The sequence below is a fragment of the Aphelocoma coerulescens genome, chromosome 24 (genome assembly GCF_041296385.1).
Source record: "Aphelocoma coerulescens isolate FSJ_1873_10779 chromosome 24, UR_Acoe_1.0, whole genome shotgun sequence".
Classification (NCBI taxonomy): Eukaryota; Metazoa; Chordata; class Aves; order Passeriformes; family Corvidae; genus Aphelocoma; species Aphelocoma coerulescens.
The window spans coordinates 4,181,869-4,196,121 of NC_091037.1; positions in this window are offsets into that span (position 1 = coordinate 4,181,869).

Below are 14,253 nucleotides of genomic sequence, written 5' to 3' on the forward strand. Positions count from 1 at the left end.
ACATTCTAACAAGATGTCAAGGAGAAAAGGGTAGCCTTTCATTCAGCAGAGCACACACACACACACACACACACCCCGAGGGAGGGGACAGGAAGGAGGGAGGGGGGAGGGAGGAGGGTGCGGGGGCTGCCTGGGGCGGGCGCTGCGGAGAGGGCACGGGGGTGAAACCCACAGGCACGGCCGCTTTGGGAGGCTTTCTGTTTTCCTGGAGCCCTCTGCTCCCCATCCTGCCCACACCACAGCTCCTGCTCCCCATCCTGCCCACCTCAGCATCCCTTCCATCCCAACCCTTCTGCTCCCCCTCCTGCCCATCCCAACCCTTCCGCACCCCATCCTGCCCACCCAAACTCTCCTGCTTCCCATCCTGCCCGCCCCAGCGCTCCCACTCTGCTCCCCTACACCTCCAAGGTGAGCAGACACCCGTCAAGGCACTGCTTTACAAAGCCGCAGCCCTGCAGAGAGGTGCCCGCCAGTTCCCTGGGACTGGTGTGGGTGGGATGGTCCGTGGGGGTGTGTGCCCAGCCTGCGGGATGGTCCGGATGGGAAGGAGAGTGGAGGTGGCCAGGGCAAGGCTGGTCCTGGGGACCTGGAGCAGCAGGGAGCCAGCGCTCTGTGGCAGTGGTGATCTGTGGTGTGTGGTGCCGCAGGACTCTGTAGGGATCACCTTTGGCAGCGGGGATCAGCGCAGTGGAGGCTGCTCTGGTGGCCGGGCATCGTGATGGAGCATCCGTGGTGGGAGCAGGGATGCTCCTCATCTGGCTCTCCTGTGCTGCTCTGCCCCCTCTCCCCGGCTGTGCAAGGAGAGGGCGAGGAAACCTCTGCTTCGCTGAAAACGTGTTATTTCCCCCAGAGACTACTCTGGTCCCAGATGTGAATATGCACTGAGACAGCTGGGGAAAAAAAACCTCTGGAAATACACACAAAAATCATGTCTAAATGTGCCCAGAGGAGCAGAATGTCTCCTCTCCGATCAGGGGCTGCCTGTCAAATTTAAATATGCATTTTAGATTCTCTGCTTGACATAGGAAAGCAAACAACCCCAAATATCCCAGAAAAGCTCCACCAGCTAAATACATATTTATACACCTTTTTATTATGTGTCTTGGAAATCAAACAAATGAAACAGGCCAGTGCCTGCTCGGTCCTGCAGAGCCGGTGAGCAGTGATGGATTTGTTTGGCTGATCAAAGCACATTTGTTCCCGTTTTGCAGATGGGAAGGTAGAGGCAGTGAGGTACCAAAGGTGTGCTCCGGGGTCACCCTTGGAGCTGTGTTTGGCAATTCGGGTGCCAGCCTAATTGGCCAAAATATATGCAAAGAGAGCAGCTCGGTGTGTGCTGGATTTGGGTAATAATCACAGCCAGGTGAAGAAAAAAAGCAGCAAATGGGAGAAGTGTGGTGGGAGAAAAAAAAAAAAAAAAAGTAAGAATGTGTTGTTTTGAAACTTACCCAAATATAGCTTTTCAACTCAGGGTTTGAAAGCAGAGCAACATGTTTGTTCTGAGTGCATCAAACATTTCTGTTAATTAGAAACGATTTCTTTGTTCATTTCCTTTAGTTCCTCCAGGATAACTTTATTTCTTTTTTGCCTTGGGTGGATTCAGAGCTCGCTGTGTGGGTTTTGGAGAATGAGCTGCAGCCACAGGCTTCAGCTGAGCCCCAGAGCAGCTCAGCTTCCCCTGGGGACAGATGTCCCTGTCCTGGGCTGGCCAGGAAGGATGCAGCCACACGCCTGGCAGCCCTGGGAAATCCCAAATGCCTCTTTGCAGCTGTTTTCCCAAAATACTTGTGAAGCAAAGGATAAATTTGCGTGGTGTCATCTGTTGGGGTGTCAGAGGGAAATTCAGGACAGAAATAGCCCTGTCCTCATCCCAGGCTGAGGGAGACACGCTGCTCGCTGGTTTTGGCTCAGTGTGATGATTTTGCTCTTTCAGAGGTCAAACAACCTAACTTTAATTAAAGGAATTAAATCCTTAGTCATGTTTTCTTTGGCACTTTCCTGAGGATGCGGGAGGTGGGATGCCTTCAGCAGATAATGTGGGAATATGGTTGAGTTAAAAGCTTTTAAAAACTCGTGGGTTATTCGTGTAGAGTAGAAAATGAAGGAAGATTAATGGCTCAAAGCCAGAGAAAGTTTGTCCTGGCAGTGTGTGCTCGGCTCCCATCCCTCTGTGGGTGAGGATGCCCCTTCCAGAGCACCACGGATGTGGCTTTGTGCACCCAACCCACTATTCCTGCTCCTCCTGGTGCTGCTGGGTATGGAAATCACGCCAGATAAGAGGGATATGCATGGAGGGGGATGTGGTGGTATCGAGTTGTAGCAAGTGGGTGAGAGAAATGGGGAAAAAAGACTCGAGGGGAGGGAATGATCCCAGGTTTGTGGCTGGATTTGGATGCCAGGAGCTGAAGGGTTCTGGCCCCAGCTCTGTAGCAGGTTGTGGGAGTTGGTGTTTGTGGATCCATCATCCTTCCAGGATCCCTGCATCCCAGTGCAGAGCGTCTCTCAGCCAGGCGCTCCCTGGGATGATGGTTTAGTGCAAAAAGGAGTCTCAAGGGAAAAGAATCCAGGAAAATGGTGTGTCCTGGGGATCCAGGGAGGGTGAGAGCATGCCCAGGTGTAGATGAGAACAGAGACTAAGGTGAGGAGCAAGTGAAACCCTGGAATGTGCAGTGTGTGGCCACTGGTGCCAGAAAGCTGTGGTGGGTTAGCTGGAAATCTGAAGCATTGGGCTGAAAGTTCTCTTGGGCTGGCCTGGAACTCAAAAAGAGACCTTTAGCCCTGAGTTAGTGGGGAGAGAGATGGTTTTGAGCAAAACTGAAGGTTTAAATTTGTCCTGAAGCATTAAAAAACCGCTTACAGTCTGTTTTTAACAAAGCTGCAATTAATGAGAAATGAGAAACATCTTTTTGTTTAGAAAATGTCAAAAATAAGTACTATTTCTTTTGGAAACTAACCTTTGCAACCTGTTGTTTTGTTTTCTTTTGGCAATGCAGCAAATTCAATCCCTAACTGGCGAATGCCTTGGTCTGGAGGTGGCTGTGAGAGAGGGACATGGCAGGGGCAGCTGTCCAAGCCCTGTGCTGGGGATGCTCAGAGCTCAGCACAGTGGCAACATGCCAAGGAGGGAGGTCTGGGGGACAGGAGGGAAATTGTGGAATCCTGAAAGGAGAGCCTGAGAACTCCTTGGTATGGGATGGTATTGGGTAGGGGGTCTGCAGGAGGAGGTAGCCCGAGCTCGGTGTCTTTTTGGGGCTCTGTGAGATGCTGAAGGCAAAAAACATGTCTCCAGTTGGGATGCACAGGGAAGATTGCTGCTTGCTTTCAGAGATTTGGTGTGAAAAACACCCACTCATGCTAAAAAGCTTGGATTGCTCCCTGGTTTGCCTCAGCAGTAGGAAAAGCTGCTGCTGCCTTCCCGGCGAGGGGAGCAGAGGGCAGGGCGAGCCAAGGGGCTGAAGCCTGGGGCTGCCCCACCAGCCAGCTCCAGGCTGGGGACGAAAAAATTCCCCTTTGCAGGCGGCTGGTGCACGAGGAGCCGGTGCGAGCGTGCCCGTGTCCGTGCGCGGCTGCTCCCTGCCTTCCGGGGCTGCTCCCTGCATCCCGGGGCTGCTCCCTGCCTCCCGGGGCTGCTCCCTGCATCCCGAGGCTGCTCCCTGCTTCCCGGGGCTGCTCCCTGCTTCCCGGGGCTGCTCCCTGCCTCCCGGGGCTGCTCCCTGCCTCCCGGGGCTGCTCCCTGCTTCCCGGGGCTGCTCCCTGCATCCCGAGGCTGCTCCCTGCATCCCGGGGCTGCTCCCTGCTTCCCGGGGTAGCTCCCTGCCTCCCGGGGCTGCTCCCTGCTTCCTGGGGCTGCTCCCTGCATCCCGGGCACCAGCTGGTGCCGGGAGGGATGCGCGGGGGGTCGATGCCTGCATTTAACTCCCCGGTTGCGGAGCGAAGCCCGCAGAAGAGCGGGTGTGCGTGTGTCAGTCAGCATCCTGAGCCAATGGGTGCCCGGTAGGAGGTCTGCGCTCCCGGTGCACGCACGGAGCCTGGTGCTCCTGCTGCCAGTTGTGTGCGAGAGTGTGTGCGTGTGCAAGGGGAGATCAGACACCCTGACTGCCTGTTCCCTTCTCTCTCCAGCTCGCCAACTCCGTCTCCCTTCCTCTGCAAACATTGGATTTAAACCTGCTCAGAATTCAGCGCAGACGAAAAGCAGCGGCGGCAGCAGCAGCAAGCAGCAAGCACAGCAGCCGCTCGCCTACCGCAGCTCCAAGATGTACCATCCTGCCTGCTGGATCGTCTTCACGGCCACCACTGCCCTGCTCTTCATCCCAGGTAGCGCAGAAAGCTTTTTCTCCAGCGGATGGGAGGGCAGGGGCTCGCAGGTGGGAGAGCCGAGCGGGGTCTGCGCGCCGGGGACCCGGGCTCGGCGCACATTGCGCACGAACGCGCACATGCAGGCAGGCAGCGAGTTGCTCTGCAGCGGGGGATTGCCCAGTGCTCCCAGTGAGGGGCTCCGAGAGCCGTGTTGGACCCCCAGGTGGGCACCGAGCCGCCGGTACCTGAGCGGTGCCGGCACCTGCAGCCCCCGAGCTGGGGAGGGTCTGTCCCCTCGGGCAACCTCTGCCTCCAAATGATGGGCTCATGCAGTTTTTCCCCTTCAGAGTTGGGCACCTGCTGTGCCCTCCCTCTTTTGAGAGCTGTCTTGCTATTCCCTGCGCTCCCCTCATCCGTGCTTCCCCGATTCCTGCCAGGCAAACTCGGTGCGTGCCCCTCGCTCCCTTTTACAAAGTGAAAATGAGTCCCCCGCCTCAATCCAGGCACCTGGGGAGGCCGTGCCGGTGCCGCAACCTCTGTGAACTGAGCGGGTGGCTGCCGAGATGTGGCTTGGCCTCGTCCCCACGGCTTGCCAGGGGGAGATGCTGGGTTTGGATCCAGCGCTGGCTCCGTGCTGATGCTCGCGGGGCAGCGAGCGCTGCATCCACCGAGGGTGGCGGTGGGGGTGGACAGCAGAGCTGAGCGCCGGGGGGAGCAAGTCACCGGCATATTTTTGATGATGATGTGCACTTTTAGCAGCTGGAAAGATTGTCATCCCTGTGCAAGCTGATGGGGACTGGGTGTTGAGGCTCGGATGCGATCTTAACCCAACATGTGTTTTTCATGACAGCCGAGGAGAATTCTGCTGGGCTCGGGAGGGCAGGGAGAGGCACGGCTGTGATTTCAGCAGCTGCCCGTGGTTTAGGGCTTTGCTGTGCAGGGGTGGTGTGTGTGGCAAGAGGGTGAGGCTGGCGGGGGAGAGGTTACTCGTGTCACAGCTGGTAAACAGCTCTGCCCACAGCAGTGCTGAACATGAGGGTTCTCAGGCTAAAACTTGCTTGTGGAGGCTTCTGCCATGGGACCAGCCACATCCCGGGGTCCTTTGGAGCTGTCACAATGCAACCTGAGCAGATCAGTGGGTACGAGACCCCCTGGAATGGGCTGGGTACCACTCCGTGGGATGGCAGGAGGCTGGGACGGGCATCAGCACTGGGGTCAGCGCTACCCCCTGGGCTGAGCTTCGGCTGGCTGGGGAGCAGTGGTGGAGAACCCTTGACAGCAGAGCCTCGAGCTCCTCAGCAACACCAGGAACCAAAATGGTGCGTCTGTATTTTAGCACGTGAGCACGAGGGAGCTGTGGCTGTGTGAGCTGCCTGACTTTGTGCACGTTAAGGGGATTTTTTTTGAAAATAGATCTGGAGCAGGACAGGGCAGGCACGCCTGGTGTGGGGGGCAGGTGTGCCTCAGCAGGGCTGGCTCTTTCACCCTCTTGCTGGATGAGGTTCTGTGGGTTGGAATTGCAAAGAAATGGATGGAGGCAGCCGTGCGGGCCAAATGGGAGGACGTGTGGCACTTGATGGGCTGTCATCGAGATGTCCTTAAGCTGCAGGAGCTGGCAGAGGCCTGACAGGGCACATTTGCTGTTTGCTGGTGTCCTGCTGCAGTTTTCTCAGGATGTGGCTGTTTGGGCCAAGGCCAAGCCAAGGCCAGGGCTGGCTCTGGCCTCTGTGTGTGCCAGGGAACGAAAAAACCCCTGCATTTAAGCCCCTGGAAGCTTGGGAGAGGCTTCTTGTTCCACATTTATGCAGTTGTAGATTTCCCTTCTTATTTCCATGAAGCAGCAATATCTGCTTTGGCTTTGGATGTCCCCTGAGCTAAACCAGCCCAGGGCTTTGCCTGGCTGGGCTCAGCCCTTAATCCATCAATCCAAACCCTCCTGCCTGCATTAGAGGAAGGGAAATACTCTGGGCTTCTTGGTGCTTTGCCTTCCTGCCCTGGATTTGAACACCTCCAATCCTTTGTGTTTGTGCCTGGCTTGCAGAGGTTGGATGTCTTCCCTCCCTGCCCAGCCTGTCCCAGCAGTAATTTCAGTCATGGAACACGAGTCGTGTTGGCAAAGTCATGGATGGCAGAGGGAAGGTGAATGGTCCCTGCTGCCTGTTGGAGCCTGCACCTTCCCAAAGTGTTTTTTTTTTTAAGCTGTTTATTATTTGCAGGCGTAATCCCAAGGGTTTTATACAGGTGACGCTCCCCTGGGATATGCAGAGGCTGTTTCTGAAGAGCAAGCTCTTTCCCTTTCCGTTTTTATCCGAATCCTGCGGGAGTTTCACACGGGGTGGTTAAAGTGAGAAGGGAACCTGCTTTTAGAAGGTGTAATTAGAGTGAAGGGAAACATCACAACTTGAAGGCTCCTGCAGAAAATAGCATCGCAAAGTTATTATTAGCTGTAATAGCTTATTTGCCAGTTTTTCCTCTTTCTCCTGCTCCCAACCTCTGTCCTTCCCCACTTCTCTTACTTTTGTTAGGAAAGACGCATTTTTCCCATTGGGTCTCGTGTCGTCTCGTTACCAATTTACTCTCATGGAATCTAAAGACACGAAAGGTTAATGCAATAATGAAACCCTGACCCCTCTGGTCATGGAGAGCGTCTTACTCTGCAGCTTTTTATTTCTTTGTAAGACAAGTTTCTATCTAAAATAATTTCGAAGGCTTAATGCTGTTGTCATCTGGAGCCTTGGGGGAGGCAGATTCCTGGACATGGGTTGCTCTCTGAGGTAGGAAGGATGCTGAGGATTTTTAATGAGCCCAGCACTGCAGGATAGGGAGGTGAGTGGGTAATTTAATTGTCAAGCTGTTGGCAAACGCTTTGAACTGCTGGGCATTGTGGGTGCTGCTGTTTTGAGATGAGGGTGGGCTGTGACGGAGAAGGAATTTGGGGCGGGGGGGAACCTATTTGGCTGAGCTGCAGTTACAGGGTGACATCATGGCTCTACAGGTGGCAAAAATCAATGCTCATCAGCCTCTTCAGACATTTATATCGCTGCCTTTGCAGGCTGGGGGAAATTACTTGTCATGGCAGTGGCTCCTTTCAGAGGTCAGAAATGTGGCAGTGCAGGCGGAGATGGACAATCCTGGTTTTCACTGCTCCAGGGCAATGGGTTCAAGGTGAAGCTTGTAGAGCTTGGGGTGTCCCCCTGTGCTCCCCCATCACCCTTGCACCCAGGACCTGCTTTCTGCATCCTCCCAGAGACTCTGTGCGACCTCATCTGTGCTGGGGCAGCCTGGCTTTGGTGGTGGTTGTAAAATCTGTCTAAATTTACAAGGTAGACATTGCAGGCATCAAAAACATCTTCCCATCCCTTCCCAAAGCGGTCCCTGTTGCAGCAGCACACTTTTCCCACTGCCTGTGACATGACCGTCACCTCTCTCCAGTGGGGGATGCTGGGCTAGTGGAGGGCTGCTGATCCCTGCAACTAAGCCTGAGAGTAAGTACCTGGAGCACATTAGTTCTGCTTTAGTGTCATTTCAATATGAGCAAGAGGGGCTTAAAGGGATTTTCTGTCCTCTCCCAAAGGCTGGGGATCGCTGTGGATAAGGCAGTGCAACCATCAGTCTTCCACGAGCCAGGGAAGCTGCAGAAGATGTCCAAGCAGGATGGGATGTGAGCCCAAAAACCCTGTCTGGTCTTCCTCTGCCTCTCCCTAAGGCCTGGCCCATAGTTTCCCTGTCAGAGGGTGGTTTCTCCATCCCCTGGATCCCAGGACAGGGAAAAGGTTGGTGCTGGTCTCAGAGGAGGTTTTATTTCTGCTGGGGAGGAGCAGCACTTGCAGTCATTTCCAAATGATGTGGGGAGGGAGCGTGATGGGAGAAGAGGCACACACGACTCTTGCTCTGTGCAAAACCCCCCAGTGCAAGTTCCCAGAACAATTTGCCCTGGGGACTGTGGGTTTTGGGGCCGGTGGCTCTGGCGGCTGCCTTTCAGGATGCCCCAAAGTGCTGAACCTTGCTTTGCGTTTTCCAGCAGCTTCTCTTTGACAGCATCTCCTTTGTGCATTCTGTGCTTGCAGACGGCCGGGTGGAGGAGCTTTTGCTGGTGCGAATCCCTCTGAAAAACTGAAAAGGGAAAGATGTTTCAAAGGCACCGATGGGAGCTGTGTGCCTTAACTGACGCCTTTGAAAATCTTCTCCAAAGGCTTGAATATTTGGTTATGGTGAATTTTGAGCTGCATAAACAGCTGTGTTCGTATTTTACACTTGAATATGAAATTTGGAGTTTGTGCTTTGCTTGGTAAGAAACCAAAGTTGATGAGTGAGGCTGCTGGGGTGCTGCGATGAACCCTGATGGGTTTGGGGGGAGCAGGGTACCCAGGAGGATCCTTCTGCTTCAGTCAGGTGGGGATAGAGGAAAGCTTGCTGGTTTTTGTCTGTAGTCTCCTTCATGACCCTGGAGTTACCCCCAGCTTTGCAACCCTGCCTTTTCCCTCCCCAGTTAGGCAAAACTGGGCACTGATCCTGAACCCTTCTTACCTTTGAGCATCTCCTGAGACGCTCTCGGCTGCTGGCGTGTGCAGGATGGGGAGTGATTTCAGCTGTCACACTTCTCCTCTTTGTTTAAACTTAAAAATAATAACAGCTTTGCTGCAAATCTCCTTGCCTCCCAGTCATCTTTGCCTAATGAAGGCACGGTACTTATAATTACCAGTGCGGCAACAGCACATAACAGAGTTGGCTTTGACACTTGCTGCTCCGTGGGTGGGTTTTTCCAGGGAGCTCCTCTTCGTTTCATGCTTAGAGGGAAGAAACACTTCCCTGCCTGCTTGTCCAAAGCTCTGAGATTGTGTTTTCACCCTCTAAGGGTCACCAGGCAAGGTGGCTTGTCCGGTGGGGGTGGCAGGGGATGTGTCACCCCAAGCCCAGTTGTTGTGGTGTCTGGCTGGGTGGGAGCTGGGGGATTCTCCCTTTAGTCCCAGCTTAGGCTCAGACAGCATGGGGTGGCTGAGGGCAGTGGTTTGGGATGCTCAGGTGCTGCTGGGACCCGTCAATGTCGAGAGCCATCTCCTTGGGAGGAGCTGTTTTTGGGAAGTTGAACCTGTTGCCTGTGCGGCAGAGTCATGTGCGCCAGGGACACGTGTGAGATGAGGCAAGGAAGGGGGAAAAAGAGGAGATATTTTTAGGTTTACTTTTCTGTGAATTCAGCGCTAGTGAAAAGTGCTGGATTGACTGCTCTGGAGACTGAAGCGGGCTGCAAAGTGCAGGGAAGGGGCAGCCCAGGAAAGCTTCCCTGTGAGCTCTGTACTTCAGGATAGGATGCTGAGACTGGGGCCTCAGCAGCTCAGACTGCCTGGACAGCAAAGCCAAGGGGGATGTCTGCAGTGTTGAGCAGAGCTGGTGCACTGGTGGGGTTTTCCAGAGGTTAAGGGATTCCCAGGAGAGCAGCCGGGGTTACCCATGCTTCATGTGGCTTTGTCCTGTGTGGCTCACCCCATGGGTTGCTCCTCCTGGCTCCTCGGCCACACGAGGACCAGCTGACCCTGCAGCAGGAGGGCTTGGGCTTCCATCTGGAACCGGCCTTTCCACTAACCAAACTTCCCAGGCATGCATATTCCCATGCTCCTTGCAGGGGATGGAAGAAGAGGTCTTCACATGAGGCTTTGGCCCTCAGAGCAGCTCCAAACTGGTGAAACTGGGCTGAGCCAGGCCATTCCCCACGTGTTTGCCGAGCAGTGTCCCCCTGCTGTCCCTTTGCCAGCCCTTTGCCTCCTCTCTCCCAACTCTTTACTTCTGGCTTTTGTTTCCTGGACTTGTTGCTATGCATGCAGCATGTGGAAGGAGCTCCAGCGAATATAGGCCACACTTTGATTGTTCAGCAGGCTGGAAAATGATGATTATAATTTTTGACAGAAGGGAAGGAGGGGGAAGGAGATCTCTGGGCTTTCAAATCTGCTCTGTCATAAGCAGGATCTTGCAAGGGCCCTCTGATGACTTCTCCCGCCCCAAAGGAAATGGCGTCTGCATAGCAAGAGGGGGCTAGAGGAAAAATTCCTCTCTTCACAAGGACAAAGCAGCACTTCTTTCACCAAGCCTTCCACCTCGCGTGGCGGTCCTGTCACACCACATCAGCCAAATGCAGTTGGTGTTGGCCGGTAATTGACTGGGAAGCATCCAAGGGAAACCTGGATGCTGCTTAAAGAATCCTCCTTCCTGCACGTGGAGTGCATCCCTCGGGATGCAGAGGTGCTGGCAGAGCAGTGCCCGCAGAGCCAGCCCCGGGGGATGTGGGCGTTGAGGTCCTTAAAGCCAACCTGGAACAGTCTGGAAGCCCCAAAGACTCCACAGACTAAGACCCCACAGACTTGTCCCAAAGAGGCAGCTCCGTTTGGGGCCACACCAGCAGTGGACTTGTCTCATCACATTCCTGGGTGGCAGCAGAGCTCGTGGAGACCTTGGCTGCTCCCACTGTGCCCCTTCCTTACTCACCGCTCCCTTGGCATCGGCTGCGCAGTCCTCGCCGGATCTCCCCATTTATTTATTTCATTTAATGGCATTGGCTAATTTCCACTTCAATTTTTTTTTTTCTTTTTGTTGTTTATTTTAATGTGATCACTTCTAATGAGGCTAATGACATTTAGTCTCTGTGGCGGTGCATTTTAATTTGGTCACCGAAATGTCAGCGCACGGCAGCCTCCTCCTATCTCCCCGTGACAAAAGGCACCTCAGACAAAGGGGCTCTGTCCCTGGCCATCCCTCGCCCTCCTTATCTCCTTCCTCCCAGGGATGGGCCAAGACTTTTGGCAAAGCCACCTCCTGCCATCCCCTCCTCTGCTGGCACCAGGGGAGCAGGTTCGGCCGCCAAGGGCTGTGAGGATGAAAGGCGAGGGCTGCCGGAAACTCGGGATTTTCAGGCGAGCCAGAGCCACGTAATTAATCAGATGTCAAAAGCTCTCAGCAAAGTTAGCTTTGATCGGCAGGGAAATCTGTCAAATAGGTCGTTCTGCTGCCCCCGGTGCTTTTCTGTCTCGCTCTGCCCATAAGTCTACCTTGGCACTTCTCATTTCCATGGCAGAGGTGGGACCTTCCCTCTCGGAAAGCCGGACCAGCTTCTCCTCGCCTGCACCAGGGCTGGTGCCATGGGCATTGCAGGGCTGGAAGTGGGAAAAAAGGGGAGAGGGCTGGGGTGGGAGTCGTAGATATTTGGAGAGATTGAGGTGCTCAGATGCTGCTCTGTGAATTTGGAGAGGGCTCTGGTCCAAAGTGGGGGGTCAGGAGCAGCCTAAACCCTGGGGGAGGTGGCACTGGGGTCACGGGTGGCTGCACTGGACAAGCGGTGACTTCTCTGCCTTGTGTTGTACTTGAGTTTCTCAAGATGTTGAACCTCAGAAGCCTGAGCCATTTTGCTTAAGAACAAGTCCTTTTTTCTACAATCTGGGTCCAAATGCAGCTGAATTTGATCTGTTCTCCTTTGATCTGTTCCTCCCTCGCTATTCTATGTACCAGGAATGGATGAAGATTAAAGTTTGCAGTTTCTGAGCAAACTAGGTTACTCATCACTGCACGATACCCAATTACCTGCTGATACCTCAGGAGTGAGAAGGTATTGATCCTGCTTGGATTTGAACTTGTTGAACCAAAGACTCCGGATATTTCAAATCCGTTGCCGAGGACGTGCCGTTTCCTTCAGGAATCAAAGTGGGATGCAGGCTCTGTTTGTGCACCACATGGGCTGGTGGGAGGAGGGTTTCTCCTCCCTGCCACAGGGGAGATGACCAGTAAGTGATAAATAATATTATCTGTACTCTCCACAGCACAGGAGGGATGTAGATGTAATGACTTTTGTGATGTGCCTGGGAAATATCTCAATTTTACTGGAAAGAAGTCCCCAGAAGCTGATATTTACCCCACATGGGTGGGTTTTCTGTGCCCTCTCTGCTCACCACCTCTTTGTGAGCACTGCAGGCTGCAGAAGTGCCTTTGATGGCATCCCCTGTGTCTGCCTTCCTCCTGTCTGTCGTGTTCCCAACCAGAAATAGCCCATCAATTCAAAATAAACCCAAAAATTCTTCCAAAATTACCTGGTGAGACGAGGCCGGGGGGCCTGGATCAAAACGTTTATTACTGAAACTCGGTGATATCAGGTCTCACTCTTACACAGTGGTTGTTTCCAGCAGATCTTAAAGTACTTCACGGAGGAGAGAAATTTCATTGTACCTGTTTTTGTAGACAGGGGAGCCAAGGAATAAAGAGGGAAAATGACTTGCCCAAGGCATGTGCAGAGACACGTGTTAAGAGACGTGTCCTTGCTGTAGCTCCAAATCTGAAATGCGTTTTTCCTTGTGAAACAGTGGAGTTTGGCTTCCTGCTTTGAGAAACACAGGAGAAAGAGTGCAGGATCAATACATTGGGTGCTAAAATCTCTCTACTGGCCTGACAGGGAGCTGGAGCATCACCAGGATCTTGGACCCGCCCTCGGAGCACTGGGTGCCCCAGTTTGTGTCCTGGCAGGAGAGGCTGTACCACAGTTCAGGCAGTGATGTCTGGAAGTAGGAAAATGTGAATTCATGATCAGCCTGACTTTGTGAGTCGAGGGGCACCCTGTGCTCCTCTCCAGGCTGGCAGGAGGGCAGCGTGTGATTGATCTCCCTGCCCTTTCACGTTGTATCTTTGCCTGCCTTTCCCCTGAGGTATGAGAGTGATGATCCCGGAGCTGAAAGCAGGAGATGAAGAGAGGAGAAATTCTCAAGCACGCTCTTCACTCAGCCCTTGGTCTCCAGATGGAAATGCTCTTTGGAATTTCATGGAGAGCACACATTTGTCCTGTCAGTGCCTGCCCTGCCTCGGCTCTGTGCGCTGCAGCATCCGCCGGCCGCTCCAAGGCCGAGAGCCGCTGCCTTTGCCAGCCACTCCGTATCCTCGGGATACTTTATCTTTATAAAGTCGCAATAAGTGGACAGTATAATATATTTCACTTTTAATAAGGTGTTGCCAGTTGCACACACTCCACAGAGCAATTAGTGTCAAAGGCAGCTAAGCAATGGCGGGCACCGTAATTCCACTGTTTACCGGGCTGCAGGATTTATGGGCAGCGCCGCAGGAGCCGCGGTCACAGCTTGGCTGGAGGCACAGGAAGGGCCGTGCACTGGCTTGGAAACCACGCTCCGAGCTGCTCCGAGTCCTGGAACTCTTGGGAGAGCAGCAGGAATGAGCCACTGCTTGTATTTGGTGGCCCCCCAGTTCTGGGACTCTGAAAGGAGAGGCTGAGCCTGCTCAGATGTGCCAGCAGGGACAGGCAGTTGCTCAAAATTCCGACTGGGAGGATCTTCGTGCTCTTTGTGTGTTGGCCTTTAGGGCAGAGCTTTGAAATGTGATGTTTTCCTAATCAAGGAAGGGAATCATAGAATCACAGAATGGATTGGGTTGGAAGGGACCTTAACACTCATCTCATCCCACATCCTCACCATGGGCAGGGACATCTTTCACTGGACCAGGTTGCCTGGCTTTGAACTCTCCAGGGATGGGGAGAAGTCTGGAGAAGTCTCCAGTGTCTGGATTAAAGGGACACCCTGGGGCTTTGTTGGCACATGGGCATAGCGCTGATGGTCTGACCAGTTGGGTGGAGACAGGACCGGAGAGGGGAATTTTCAGGTCTGGGGGAGGCTTTTTGCATTCTTGCAGCCTGTGAGGTACCTGGAAATATCCAGAGATGGTGGGGGATCATACTCAGTGATTCTGCTTCCCGTGAGTGTAACCCCATTTTCTATCCTGGGCATTTAGGACTTCATACTTCAGTTTTTTGGGGATTTTTTTAGCATCAGGGCATGTTGGGCAAAGAGCTTCATTGAGCTCAGCTCAGGGAAGTGCTTATCCCTGCCTCCTTCCCATGAACTGAACATTCCTGCTTTTGTCTGGCGACTCTCTGATCATCACAGGCTGTACTGTGCAGTTTTTCTAAAGTCAGCCCAT